At 41.0% G+C, this 12,485-nt stretch overlaps 1 protein-coding gene across 7 annotated transcripts in view; it reads left to right on the top strand.

Moving 5' to 3' along the window:
* The window catches only part of tanc2b (tetratricopeptide repeat, ankyrin repeat and coiled-coil containing 2b), a 169,851-nt gene that overhangs the window by 51,425 nt on the left and 105,941 nt on the right, over window positions 1–12,485 (top strand). Inside the window, exon 1 of one of the 7 annotated variants that reach the window (XM_087844793.1) lies at window positions 7,360–7,677. The exons of the other annotated variants lie outside the window; for them this stretch is intronic. The gene's annotated coding sequence lies outside the window, so the exon portion shown is untranslated. Of the gene's footprint in view, window positions 1–7,359; window positions 7,678–12,485 lie in introns of those variants that run through there. 7 annotated transcript variants of the gene reach the window in all.

Below are 12,485 nucleotides of genomic sequence, written 5' to 3'. Positions count from 1 at the left end.
GTCTTGTAATCGGAAGGTTGCCGGTTCGAGCCCCGGCTCGGACAGTCTCGGTCGTTGTGTCCTTGGGCAAGACACTTTACCCGTTGCCTACTGGTGGTGGTCAGAGGGCCCGGTGGCGCCAGTGTCCGGCAGCCTCGCCTCTGTCAGTGCGCCCCAGGGTGGCTGTGGCTACAATGTAGCTGCCATCACCTGTGCGTAAATGGGTGGATGACTGGATGTGTAAAGCGCTTTGGGGTCCTTAGGGACTAGTAAAGCGCTATACAAATACAGGCCATTTAGCTAACGACTTGTCAGCGACAAGTTGTTAGCCAATGGGTAATTATCCATTATGAAAGATAGTATGAGGAAGTTGTACAAAATACTTAATTAAACTTAGTGTGATTTGGAACGAGTGATTGAACCCATTGATTCCACAGGAAATTGGCTATTTTCCTGTGGCTAGCTGTTCCAGATAGATAGTTTGGAATCACAGCTATCGCCATCTGGTGGCCTTTATGTAGAATCCATGTTCAAGGCACTTGACTAAGGGCTAAATGGACTTTTTTGCATTCAAAAATGACTGGACTGATTAATCAGCTGCAGATTTTTCTATTTATTTAGTTTTTGTTTAATTCTGCTGCTCTCTGGCTAAACTCTGCATGTCTTAATTCTCTTTAAATGTGAACATTAACATGCTGTGTAAGCACAGACTGTAGCTGGTGAAGCAGACAATGAATATGTGAATCAATACGGTGCACAGCTGTTGCGAGAAGCTTTGACCTTTGGTTACAGAGAACAAATAGTCTGATGTCTACAATCTGCTTGAGCTTCTCTGCAACATGTCATTTAGCTTCTTTCAGCAGTTGTCATTCTGAGGTGCCTTCATGCAGTATTGACTGCACAGTCTGTTCTAACTGTGAGATGCCATCTAAAAGTATATATATGCATGTGCATAATTGGGTTTCTTTATCAGTGCTTGAGACATCTTTCCTCAACTTTTCCTCTTCTTTCTAGAAATCTCATTATCATCTCTATCATCTGTTAGAGTACTCACTATGGAACTGATCTGCAAAGGTTACGTGACATGAACGTTCTTCCTTAAACAACAAAGAAAACAGGACAAGCTGCTCCTCCAGTGGCGTCTGTGCCGATACAACCAGTGTTGATCAGGTGGGCGTTTAGCCGCCCCGAAGCTGCCCACCTCATCAGGCACCTGTGGCCTCCTGACTGATGCCATGGTAACAAAGCTGCAGCAAAATGAAAGTGTGCTGAAGGTCAAAGACAATTCAGACTTGTAGATGGACTGTTGAGAGGGCGCGGGGCGGTAAGAGACGTTGTGCCCGAAGTGTCATTCGTGCCGCTCTACTGTCTCGTGGAGTGTGGGAGGCACTTATTGGCTCGTCATTATGGTTCAGCAGAGCCTCTTGATGCACATAATCCCCTCGTCACAGCCACCCATACGCCTTCGCTGAGTGACCTCCTTTGCGTCCTTTAGGCTCAAGAATGTTACACCCTGAAACCTCTTATATAGTGAGAGTCATGTCATGACATCGGTTCAATCTGATCAAATGTACGACAGATGGACACATGAAATGTTCACGGCTGAAACATGCATTCATTTTTGAGTCTATCACTGGTTAAACCCAAAATCTAAAGCCAAAATTTCATTGTTGACCTTAGTTTTCTTCATAATGAACATCCTCATATGTTGTGTTACAGTTTAAAAAGCAGAATTGCATCATGTTACGTGTGATGTGGCATGACAGAAACAAGCATTGGGTATCTGAACGATTGGTCTTTCTTGACACTTCACTGGAGAAAACTTCAAAAAGTGGATGTTGGGTGAGCTTTCAAGGGTCATATCACTATGTGGGATAGATAGCTGCTCAAAACAAGAGCGTATAAAAGGTCTCCTTTTCATTTTCACACAGGGCTCATCTTTTAGCTGTTATTCTTTCTGTATCAAAGTCATTTTCTATTGCAGCAAATTCTACTTGGTTGTCTCCTGTGAGAGCCAGTCATCATGTCAGGCTGCGTGTGGACAGTGAACTGGCATTTACAGAGCACTTTCCAGTCTTACAGATCACTTAAAGTGCTTTAGAGTACAAGAGAGATTTATACACACAGAGTCTTTTTTTTTCTGTACATTTAAAGCACTTTATCCATCTCTCATCCATGGCCAGGTTTGAATCACCAACATTTCAAGCCTAAGATGCAGGACATCTGGACAGTGGGAGAAAACCCATGCAGGCACCAGGAGCACGTCCTTCATCACAGGAAGGAACTAGCCAGGCTTTGATGGCTTTAATTAGCTTTAATTACTTAAACTTTTTATGTCCTCTTCCCTTGTAATGATAACTGTCACAATGGTGTCATTGTTGCCACTTTTTTCATTATATTGGATTACAATGCATCAAATTTGCTTGGGAATCTGGTTATCTGCTACCTATGGAGCACAGATATTGTTAATAAAATCCATTCTGTTCCTACTGTGACACATCCAAACATCTACAGTGAGAAATCTGTTTTTCAGCACATACTCCTTTAGAATAAGCTATAAAGACAGTTATTGCTATTGCTAACTGCTGAAATAAAACAAAACACACACACAATACAGTGAAGTGGATTCTGTGCTATAACGGGCAATACTCAGTGTTGCCAATGGTACTCAACTCCACATTGTTCCCTTTGTATCACCATCGTCGCAATAGTGAAGCACATCCTCTTATGGCTTTTTACTTTAGTACTCTCTGATGTGTAAAAGATGGCATGAATCATGCATCTGATTGTCAAGCCACCAGTCTGGCTTCCACTTAGCAGGTCTGGCTTGATTGCCTTCATGAATCTATATTAAAGGCCTGATGTGTGGCTGAAACCAGTACGTTATGTGGCAGACTGTCCTCCGCAGGGTCTTGAACTCCTCACGATGACATTGTCAGTTCCGACGGCCGTTCTCTGGCTATTTTGAGTAAATTCACATGCTGTGCTGCAGTACAGTGACATTTAAATGGAGACAAGCACAAGAGACTGGCTGTGCCTCTCTCTCATGCAGCTCTTTTGTAAGGGAAGCTGTATATTTCAGATCAGTAGGGAGTGGGCAGCATGATGCGTGGGTCTAACCTCTCCTCCGTCTCTGATCACAACGTCAATATCAGTAAATGGATGCGTGCATTTCTCTTCCCTTTCCTCTGGCTTTTTTTTTTCATTTTCCTGCTATCCCTGTATGGCCTTTTCCTCTTTTTTTCCCCTTTGTAGACGTACACAGTAGAAACCTAAACTAAATAATGATGGTATATTGTAATATTAGAGCAGGTGCCCCGTCTTTCCAGTGGCGACATTATTCTGAATGTTGATCAGTGTCGTTTCTCTTACCCCATGTGTTCATGTTCATAGCTTGTTTAAGGGGACATATAAGTGGCTGTGGAGTAACTGACATTTAGCAGCTGGTATCCTTCCTAAAAAAGTCAAACAAGGAGTTGTGTCAGACGCTTTATGTTCAGGGAAACCAACAGGGATGTAAATGTGGCAAGATCATTTATGCACCATATTAGCTGTGTTTGGATTAATAGCTTAATTTACTTGAGTATGTTAAAGGAGTAAGAAGAACAATTTTGAGGGAATCATGAGCATAAAAGTAAAAAATCTATATTGGGCAAATAATATGATGACACTGAAATGCATGTAGTTAATGTCTTTGACTGGATAATTTAGGACAGCATCTGCCATAACTGTAATAACTATTTTTTAAATCAGTTAGTCTAACAATGCACAGTTTTCTTTTTTAAAAAAAAAAAAAAATCATTCTTTTAAATTGTCTAATCAACAGAATTGCAACCACAATTTGTATTATAACATTGAAATGTATTGTTTTTAAATTAATGTTACTGTTGTGCAAGAAACAAGAAATACAAAGGAATAAAAGGCAGCTGACACTTTTGATTCAAAAATGAATGAGGAAAATAAATAAAAGCTTTGAAAGCACTCTAAAAGCACTTGTATCCCTGCCTCTGCTGGGCTATGCATGGGGAGCCCCAGTAGCATAATGGTGAGGGTATATAACAGAAATCCAAAACATCCTTAGTTCCCTCATGAACTGTATTTCTTTTCCTTTTTCTCCCCCCCTTCTATCAGAAAATGAAATAAATATCAAACAAGGCTTACCACATAACATTTTATGTAGTGTATATATATTATTTTTGTTCCCCTCAGTTCCAGTAGTGGATGCTCATAATAAGGATTGGTTAAAAATCAATTAGTTAGCGTAGCATATGTGCAGATAATCCTACAGAGCCAAAAGCTTAGGTGTCCGATTGCTCTAAATGCCCTGTTTCTAACAGTTTCTCCTGTTCTGTTGATGTTGAGAAAGGTGGGTATTCCTAATATGGTCATCTCAGGCACACAGCTGTGCGTGCTGCAGCCCCTCCCACCTGCAGTGCAAAGCTTTTCTCTGTGAGGGGCAGCCAATTAGAAGACAATTGTATGAAAGAGAAGAAGGGAAGGGGCCCAGTATAAAAGATGGCTTATGGCTTATGCACAGATGCTCTAGTAGAGGCAAAGAAAAAAATGTATAAGGACAGAGCTTAGCATAATGGAGCCTCTAAGCTTATCAATTTTGTTTGCTTGCTAACTCAAATTCCTGCCTATATTTCAGTTTAATTCAGTTTTATTTATACAGCACTTATTCCCAATAAATCCCCTGAAGATGCTTTATATTGTAAGAGAAAGACGATGTAATACGCTTCGCAATGGTAGGAAGGAAGAACGCCCCATTACCAGGAAGTAGTCATCTGCTGTGACCAGTTAGAGTTTTAGGCTTTATTATTTTTGCAGCAGTCAGTAAATCCCATGAAATCCATTCCTGCCTTGTATGTTTAGTCTGCATTTGTGTCAAATCTATTTTACTGACAAAAGCCATGACAGCTTATTGATTAAATTTACTGGATATCTTTAAAATCTAGTAACAAGTTTCCAGAATATTCAGTGGAACAAAAATGGGAATTTAAACATAACCTAATCAGCAGAGAAAATAGCATTTGTCTATATATACACTCAAATTCATGAAACAGTACAGAAAAAAAGAGCAGGCTGGAATGAATACTATACACAGCTCCTGCTATGCCTCAATACACAAGAAAATGTTAAGAATTTTCACAAAGGCATCTTTCAGCTGTACCTCCCTGATGGGTATTGAGCGCTCTGGTGTATTGTATCTCTGTAATACTGGAGCTTTTAAGACATCACCTATATCCATGCTGCGCCTGTCTACAAAGGAAGTGCATGTAGTCTAGAAAAAGTCTCTTCTGTGCGACTAAAATAATAGAAATCGAAGAAGCAATTTGAGAACCGATGTATCACATATGGATTCGGGAGAAAACACATGTACTGTATAGTGGAGCATAAGCCTCCCACCTTTCAGTTTTCTCTTGCTGCTTTTGTAAGATGCCACTGAAAGGAATTTTAAAAATGGATACATCCCATCCTGTTTTTCCACCTTCACTAGCTGTGAGAAAAGTATTTCACATTTGTGAAAAACCTTAAATAATTGAATTATTTTGTGTAGGCATGTTTTTCTGCCACCCATGATAGAAAAGATGCTTACAAAAGATAATCAGAACTTTATTCTATTTAAATCCCATTTCCATGTGAACAAGATCAAATAATGTGATTACCAAAATGTTATATTAATATTAACACTAAAAATTGACTGACGCTGCAGCTCCTTCCCCTTCAGCTCATTTTTTTAACACCTTCAGATTTACTGTTGTCAGTTCTCACAGCTTTCATAGTATTGTTTCCAGCTGTTTTCACCCCCCAAAAAATTCGTGTTAAACCCATAGACTGTATATTAAAGATGGACACAGCTCCATGATGTCACTTACTGCTTTTTGTGCTGTGGTTTTGAAGCCTTGAGTTTCATAACTAGGGTCTTAGCCTCTTTTGAGTATTTAATTAAAAAGTGATGGTGATGGATTAAAGCATAAACCCCTGGAGATGTCAGCTAATGCTAACAGTAGCTTGCTAGTTTTGCCTGCTAGATGCATTAGTTAGGGGGGGATAAACAGGGTTAAAAACCGAAATTGGGTAATTTTGTAATTTACTTTTAATGTATTAATAATTTAAATACAATTTTTATTATTTAACTATTAAATTCAATATCAAATTATAATCACATTTCCTGCAGGAAATTAATTTTTTCAGTTATCTGCAATATGAGTAGACACAGAAAAGCCAGACCTGCCTTTTCATGTGCTTGACCTCTTCATGTGAGAGACGGACAGAATTGGCACAAAAATCTATCTATGATGCTAACACATAGCTGGCAACAATTCATCCCCAGACCCTGAGAGTGGATACCTCAGTACCAGCCGAGGGTTGGGTTGGGGTTAGAGCTTACTCCAGCTGTCATATGGCAAGAAGGGGGATACGCCCTTGAAAAGTCACCAGCATCTCAGGGCTAATACAAATACACAATGGTTCACACTTTAGAATCACAAATAAATGAATTTCTCTTTTGCTAACCACTGCGCCGCCATGCTGTGGTTAGGATGTTCCTGTAAAGTGTTGTGTTGACTGCTTTTCATCAACTTTGGTGAAGATGTGGAAATCTGCAAGCACGTGAAAAGTTTAGCATCATGCTTTTAACTCATTATTGGGAAGCAAAGAAGTAATGCAACGAGTAGTGTAACGAATTACTTTCTCCAGAGAGTATTTTGTAATACATTACTTAAATGGCCCGTATCTGTCACTCAAAGCAGCTGCACCCCAAAAATGATGTTTTATAGTAAGATTTACCTGCTGTAGTTGTCACAAAGGGTGAAAATGGCTACAGAGACCATACAGTTTAACATTGGAAGCTATGAGGGTTGTTTGGAGTTTGCCTCAAGTGGTCAGTTGGGGAACTGCAGTTTTGACACTAATGTATCAGCATCAGTTTTCAGTTTTAAAGGTTGCTGCTTGGTTGCGGCTAGTGTACGCCAACTGGTTATCACCAACACAAAGACAGGCGACTTGGTAATCAATATTCTGGTGCAGTCGTGGCAGATAGAATCAGATAATTCTCAGACTTAACGGACCCACAAAAGGCAGCTTGTGTGTTCTGCCTCTTATTGGACAAAAATAATAGTTCAAGTAGGCATACAGTTAGTACCCTTTAAAGTGAATCTGATAATAATTAATGACTGAGCTGAATAGAAAAGGTTAGTTTTGAAAATGACTGGTTTTTTAAGAGTTAAGTCATTTTACCGCGGCTGAATAAGAGAGAGAAGGAGGATGGGGGAGAGTTATCGCTGCCAGAGAGCGAGAAGAGGAGGAGCAGGAGGAAGAGGAGGAGGAGAGGAGAGCATGAGAGTGAGAGAGAGTCGCCTGTCTGCTTGTGTTCGTGGGTATGCGAATGTGTGAGCGTGTGCATGCGCGCCTCAGTGAGTGTATGCGTGCTGACACCTGGCGCTCGCCTCACATTGTGGAGAGCTCTCTGCCTGTCTGGGCTGTTCTTTACCTCTCTCTCGCTCCCTCTTTTCCCTTTTATTCCCTCCCTCTATCTTTTGTCCTCTTCTCTTTGCCTTCTTTCTTTCCTGTGTTTTTTTCACCTCACTGTGCCTTTATTATCTCCTCTCTGTCTGTCTCTTTTTTGTTTAATCTCTCTCTTACTATGGTGCAGGATTTTTATTGCCTAGGCAGACGGGGGAACGACTGACAAAGGTGAGTCGGATGAATCGGAGGAGACGGATGGTTATATTGAATAAATGTGGGGATTTCTGAATTCCACTTTGAATTTGGGGAGCGGTGGAAACACGCTTTGGTTAGAGCCACTATTCATCAAGGCTGATTTGTTCATTGTTTCGCAAGGTTTTTGTTGTTTCACTGTGCAAGTCTGAGCAGCTCTTGATCGCAGGAAGCCAGTGTGTAGGTGTCTCAATGTGTACTTTGGGAGGTGAAGGGTTCAAGTGTGTGATTTAAGAGCAGCATTGAGTGTCTGTTTTTGACTGGTGTTGGCAGCATGTGTCCAACCCACTCTGAAACTGATTCGTTAGCTCTATTGTGGCTGCTGTGCAGGGTGTCACCTTGACCCGGGCTTCCACGGCAGTCCGTGTCTTGCCGGCATCGTGCCACACCTTAGCCGCGACTGTGTGTGTGTGTGTGAGGGAGACTGTGTGCTGTTCATAGATACATGAATACAGAGTGAAATAGCTGGAGAGGCCAAGGTGTCTGATAGGTGGCTGTAAAAAGAGAACATACTGTGTCTTAATGGGAATTCAGTGTGGTGTTTCAGCTCATATCTGTCATCCTTTATGTCTTCAGGTTTATTAATAACAGCAGATATCTCTGCTTGGTGTTTGGTTCCCCTACAGTAATGTCACTTCTCTCTGCCATTTTTTTATTTTTTATTTTTTATTAATTATAACAAGGTCTTGAGTAATTTTCAGCAAATAAACCAGAAAAAGAACTAAACCTGAGCATCAAATAAGTTGTGAGAGCAATTTCAACCTCGGTTTTGATCTTACTCAGTACTCAATACCTATTTCAGTACCCTAGGGGCAGCGGTCCCCAACCTTTTTTGCGCCACGGATTGTTTTAATGTCAGACGCTATTTTAACGGACTGGCCTTTAAGGTGTCGCGGGTAATTACAGCAAAATTAAACAATACGACCAAGACAAAAACTGTGGTATTTTGTAAATATAATGATAAATGCGAATTCACTGTGTAATTGTGTAACTTTATTAGCAGCGTCCTCCTGAAATGCACCAACAACATTGAGAGTAACATCCTCCTCTCTGCCCCTTAATGCTCTCTGGTCGCTATGGTAACGTGTACATATTTCTTTCAAAATAAGACACACAATTACCACATGGGAAAAGACCCAGGGAAACTGAGTTATTGATAAAAAGCCTGAAAACCATGAATTTCACACCTGAGCCTCAAATCTCGCGGCCCGGTACCAAACGACTGACGGACCGGTATTGGTCTGTTGCCCAGAGGTTTGGGACCGCTGCCCTAGGGGGAAGAAAAATCACAGAATTAGGACTTTAAAAAAGATTAGAAGAATACAAACATCATTGAAATCATTGAAAAGACAATTTTTTAAGTTAGCTGATGTAGAGCAAAACAATACAGTAATAACTGTAAGGCGTATATACGGGGCAAGTAGTGCAAAAGCCCAACGATGACTTACTATTAATCTTGTCTCACCTAGTGCTGTGCTTCTGGTAACTCTGCCATATTTTCATTGCTGACCAAATAGAATTGTTAAGGTAGGGTTTCACTGTTTCTGTCCAGTTGCTAGTCTTGGGGTTGGATTGCATCAGTTTCCGCTCTGAGCCCCTTCTTGTTTGCAATGGTGATGGTCAGGCAGGAGACTCTTTGACTACGTTCACACTGCAGGCGAAAGCGCATCAAATCTGACTTTTTTGACCCTATGCGACTCATATTGGATCATGGTATGACAGTGTGAACAGCACAAATCCGATATTTTCAAATCCGACCTGGGTCCCTTTCGTATGTGGTACGTCACTGACACAAGACAGATGCCAATTATCAGAAAAGCACCCGAGAAGACATCGTGAACGCTTCCTGGCCATCCAGTGAAACTGTTGGGAAGACAACGTTGGAGAAACATGAACATTTTATTTGTACTGTATAATCTGCAGATTCTGACAGAAATCTGCAACTATCCTTTGAAGCACCGCTCCTCTCTAAAACAGCAATAAGGATAATTATTAGGCCATATGTAAATAACCAAATAACTTTATAACTTCAAGCAAAATTGCGAAACGTAAAGTCCGAACAAGTCTGTATATCAAGGGCCATCAGTCAAACAATACTGTTTGCTCTGGGTCTAAACAGAGCGTGTTGTGTGTGACGTCTTCTTTTCCGCATGTGGGCCGCTTTGAGGGTTCACACTAGAGCGCGTTTGCTGTCACATTTTATTTGTAGTGTGAACAAGCAGACAAAAAAATCAGAATTGAGCAATTAAGACTTGCAGTGTGAACGTAGACTTTGTGACTATCTTTGCAGATGATATTGTGATCTGTTGTGAGAGTAGGGAGCAGCTGGAAGAGAGCCCAGAGACGTGGAGGGATGCTCTGGAGAGAAGAGAAACGAAACTCAGTAGAAGCAAGACAGAGTGTTTGTGTGAGTGAGAGGTTGAAAGGTAGCAAGTAGCACAAGTAGTGAAGGTAGATCAGTTTAAAAACCTGGAGTCAACCATCCAAAGCAATGGAGAATGCACTAGAGAATTGAAGAAGAGTGCAGTCAGGGTGGAGCGGGTGGAGACAAGTTTCAGGAGTGATTTGTGACAGAATGATAGCAGCTAGAGTGAAAGGCAAAGTTTACAAGATGGCAGTGAGACCTGCTATAGAGGGTGCACCAACAGAAAGAGAGGAAGCAAAGCTGGAGGTGGATTTTCATTGGGAGTGAGAGACAGACAACTCCGGTCGGAGATGGAATTAGAAAGGCAAGGCTTATATTTTAGATGCAGAGGAGGGATGGTGGATATATTGGAAAAAGGATGTTAAATATGGGGAAAAGAGGCCACAGAGGAGGCTCATGCATGACATGCAAAGGGTTAGTGTAACAGAAGGGAATGCTATGGATGGCGTGAGAAGAAGGCAGATTGTCTGCTGTGGTGACCTCTAAGGGGACTAGCCCGAAGAAGAAACCACTAGCTGCTACTTCAGTGATAACTTGGCAGACACTAATGCGGCTTTTGGGTAATTGCTAGCAGTTGAATTGCTTAAGATTTTTACCTCTGACCTCATGAAATTCCTCCTGAGGTTTTGTTCAGTGTCGCGGACATCAGCTATTCCAGCTGATAGGAGACGAAAACAGCACTGTTGGGATAGGACTGAAGCTGAAGGCTAGTTAAAGTATTTTCTCTGTTAGTTCAGTGATTTATCTGTAAAATATTAGAAGGTATGTTGATGAAAGACAACAAATCCTTCCCCAAATCAGCCAGACCTACTGTTGTTGTTGTGTGGTTCATTTATCACGCTGTGTGTATGTTTAACTTTAAAGTTCATGTCTACCTTTTGTGTTTTCTGCCTAATGTACCTTTAAAATGGGTGACATGTGATCAGTGCCCTCTCTTGTTAATTTAATTTTAATTTAATTTATTTATTTAGGACAGTGCATGTTAATGGACATAAATGTAAAAAAAAAATGACATGAATGTAAACATACCAGATTATAGCCAAGGGCTAATTTCCATCTGTTGTCCATGAAACATAAAAGAATAGACATAATAATTTATAAAAAAATTATAATTCATTCATAATAAAAACTCCATCACACATTAAATATGTGTGCTTTGATGTGTGATGTAATGCCACTGCTTGTTTTCCCTGAATCCTAATGAGCAAAATGTTTCACATATATTTAACTGTTTTATTCTGGCGTCTTTATTTAAAGCCAGACTTGTTGCCTCTCTGGAAGACACTTGAGAGTGAGGTAATGAGTTGTTTTGGTTATGAAATCAGGTGTCCTTTACGCACTATTGGCATTTTATAATGGAAAAATATTTCAAAGACAGCAGGCCTGCTCTGTACTCATGTACTTCCTCTGTCGCTTTCTGTTGTCGTCCCCCTCACTCTGCCATCATCGCACTTACTGTAACTCTCTCCTCCTTTCTCACACACCCCGTTACTCTCTCTCCCACCCACTTGGATATTTCTGGAGAACAAAAGGAGAGAGAAGAGAGGGAGATAAGACAGTAGAGCAGGGAGCGACCGAATGTACCAATCCTGCGTAGGCTAATGAGTCTTCACCAGTTCGTCCCTCTCTTTCTCCCATCCCCCTCTGTCTCAATTTATCCACATCATCTCATAACCAAACTTGTCCACCTCATGCCTCTCAGGTGCTCCCACCTTAAAGTAATTTCCTTCTTCATCTTTGTCTTCTCCATTCATCACTGCTACTTCTCCCTGGGCTCTTTTCATCAATCCAAATGCGCTAACATTTTTCATCACAGCTTCTTTTTACAGCCGTCCTGCTGCTCCTCCGTTCTTTTCATTCCTTCTGGAGTGGTTATTTTCTTACTCCCCCTCATCTTCCTTTTTGTCGAGTCCCACTCATTCCACCCATTCATCATCCATTTATATTCATTATTACAGGGGCTAACCGTTTGCCATCGTTCATCGTCACTTTCCATCCAGCTTTTTGCACAGATTTATTCATCTTTTTTTACTTACCACACGCTGGCACATATATAGCCATTAAGTCCTTCATGAACAAATCAGACTGCTGGATTGTGTATTTGGCTGTGTGAAATGTGAAATAACATGTCTCCCCCCCCACATTTAAAGTTCTGATGCCATACAGGACTTATCATTTCCCCTTCTGCAATGGCATCCTGTTGTTTTTGCCAGTTGGGAAGCTGGGCTTTTATTGTGGCTCTTGATGTGGATGGGCTCATTACTGCTGTTCAACGCAGTCTGCCTTTGAATAGCAGGAAGTGCCCTTGCTAGCTGAACATACTGAGGGATATTGTGCTGCTTTGCGTCGCATGATAAAG

This window comes from Neolamprologus brichardi, chromosome 8 (genome assembly GCF_056152115.1).
Source record: "Neolamprologus brichardi isolate AB-2024 chromosome 8, ASM5615211v1, whole genome shotgun sequence".
In the NCBI taxonomy this organism is placed as follows: Eukaryota; Metazoa; Chordata; class Actinopteri; order Cichliformes; family Cichlidae; genus Neolamprologus; species Neolamprologus brichardi.
Note: the sequence above shows the minus strand (reverse complement) of the source record. Positions and strands in the feature narration are given on the sequence as shown.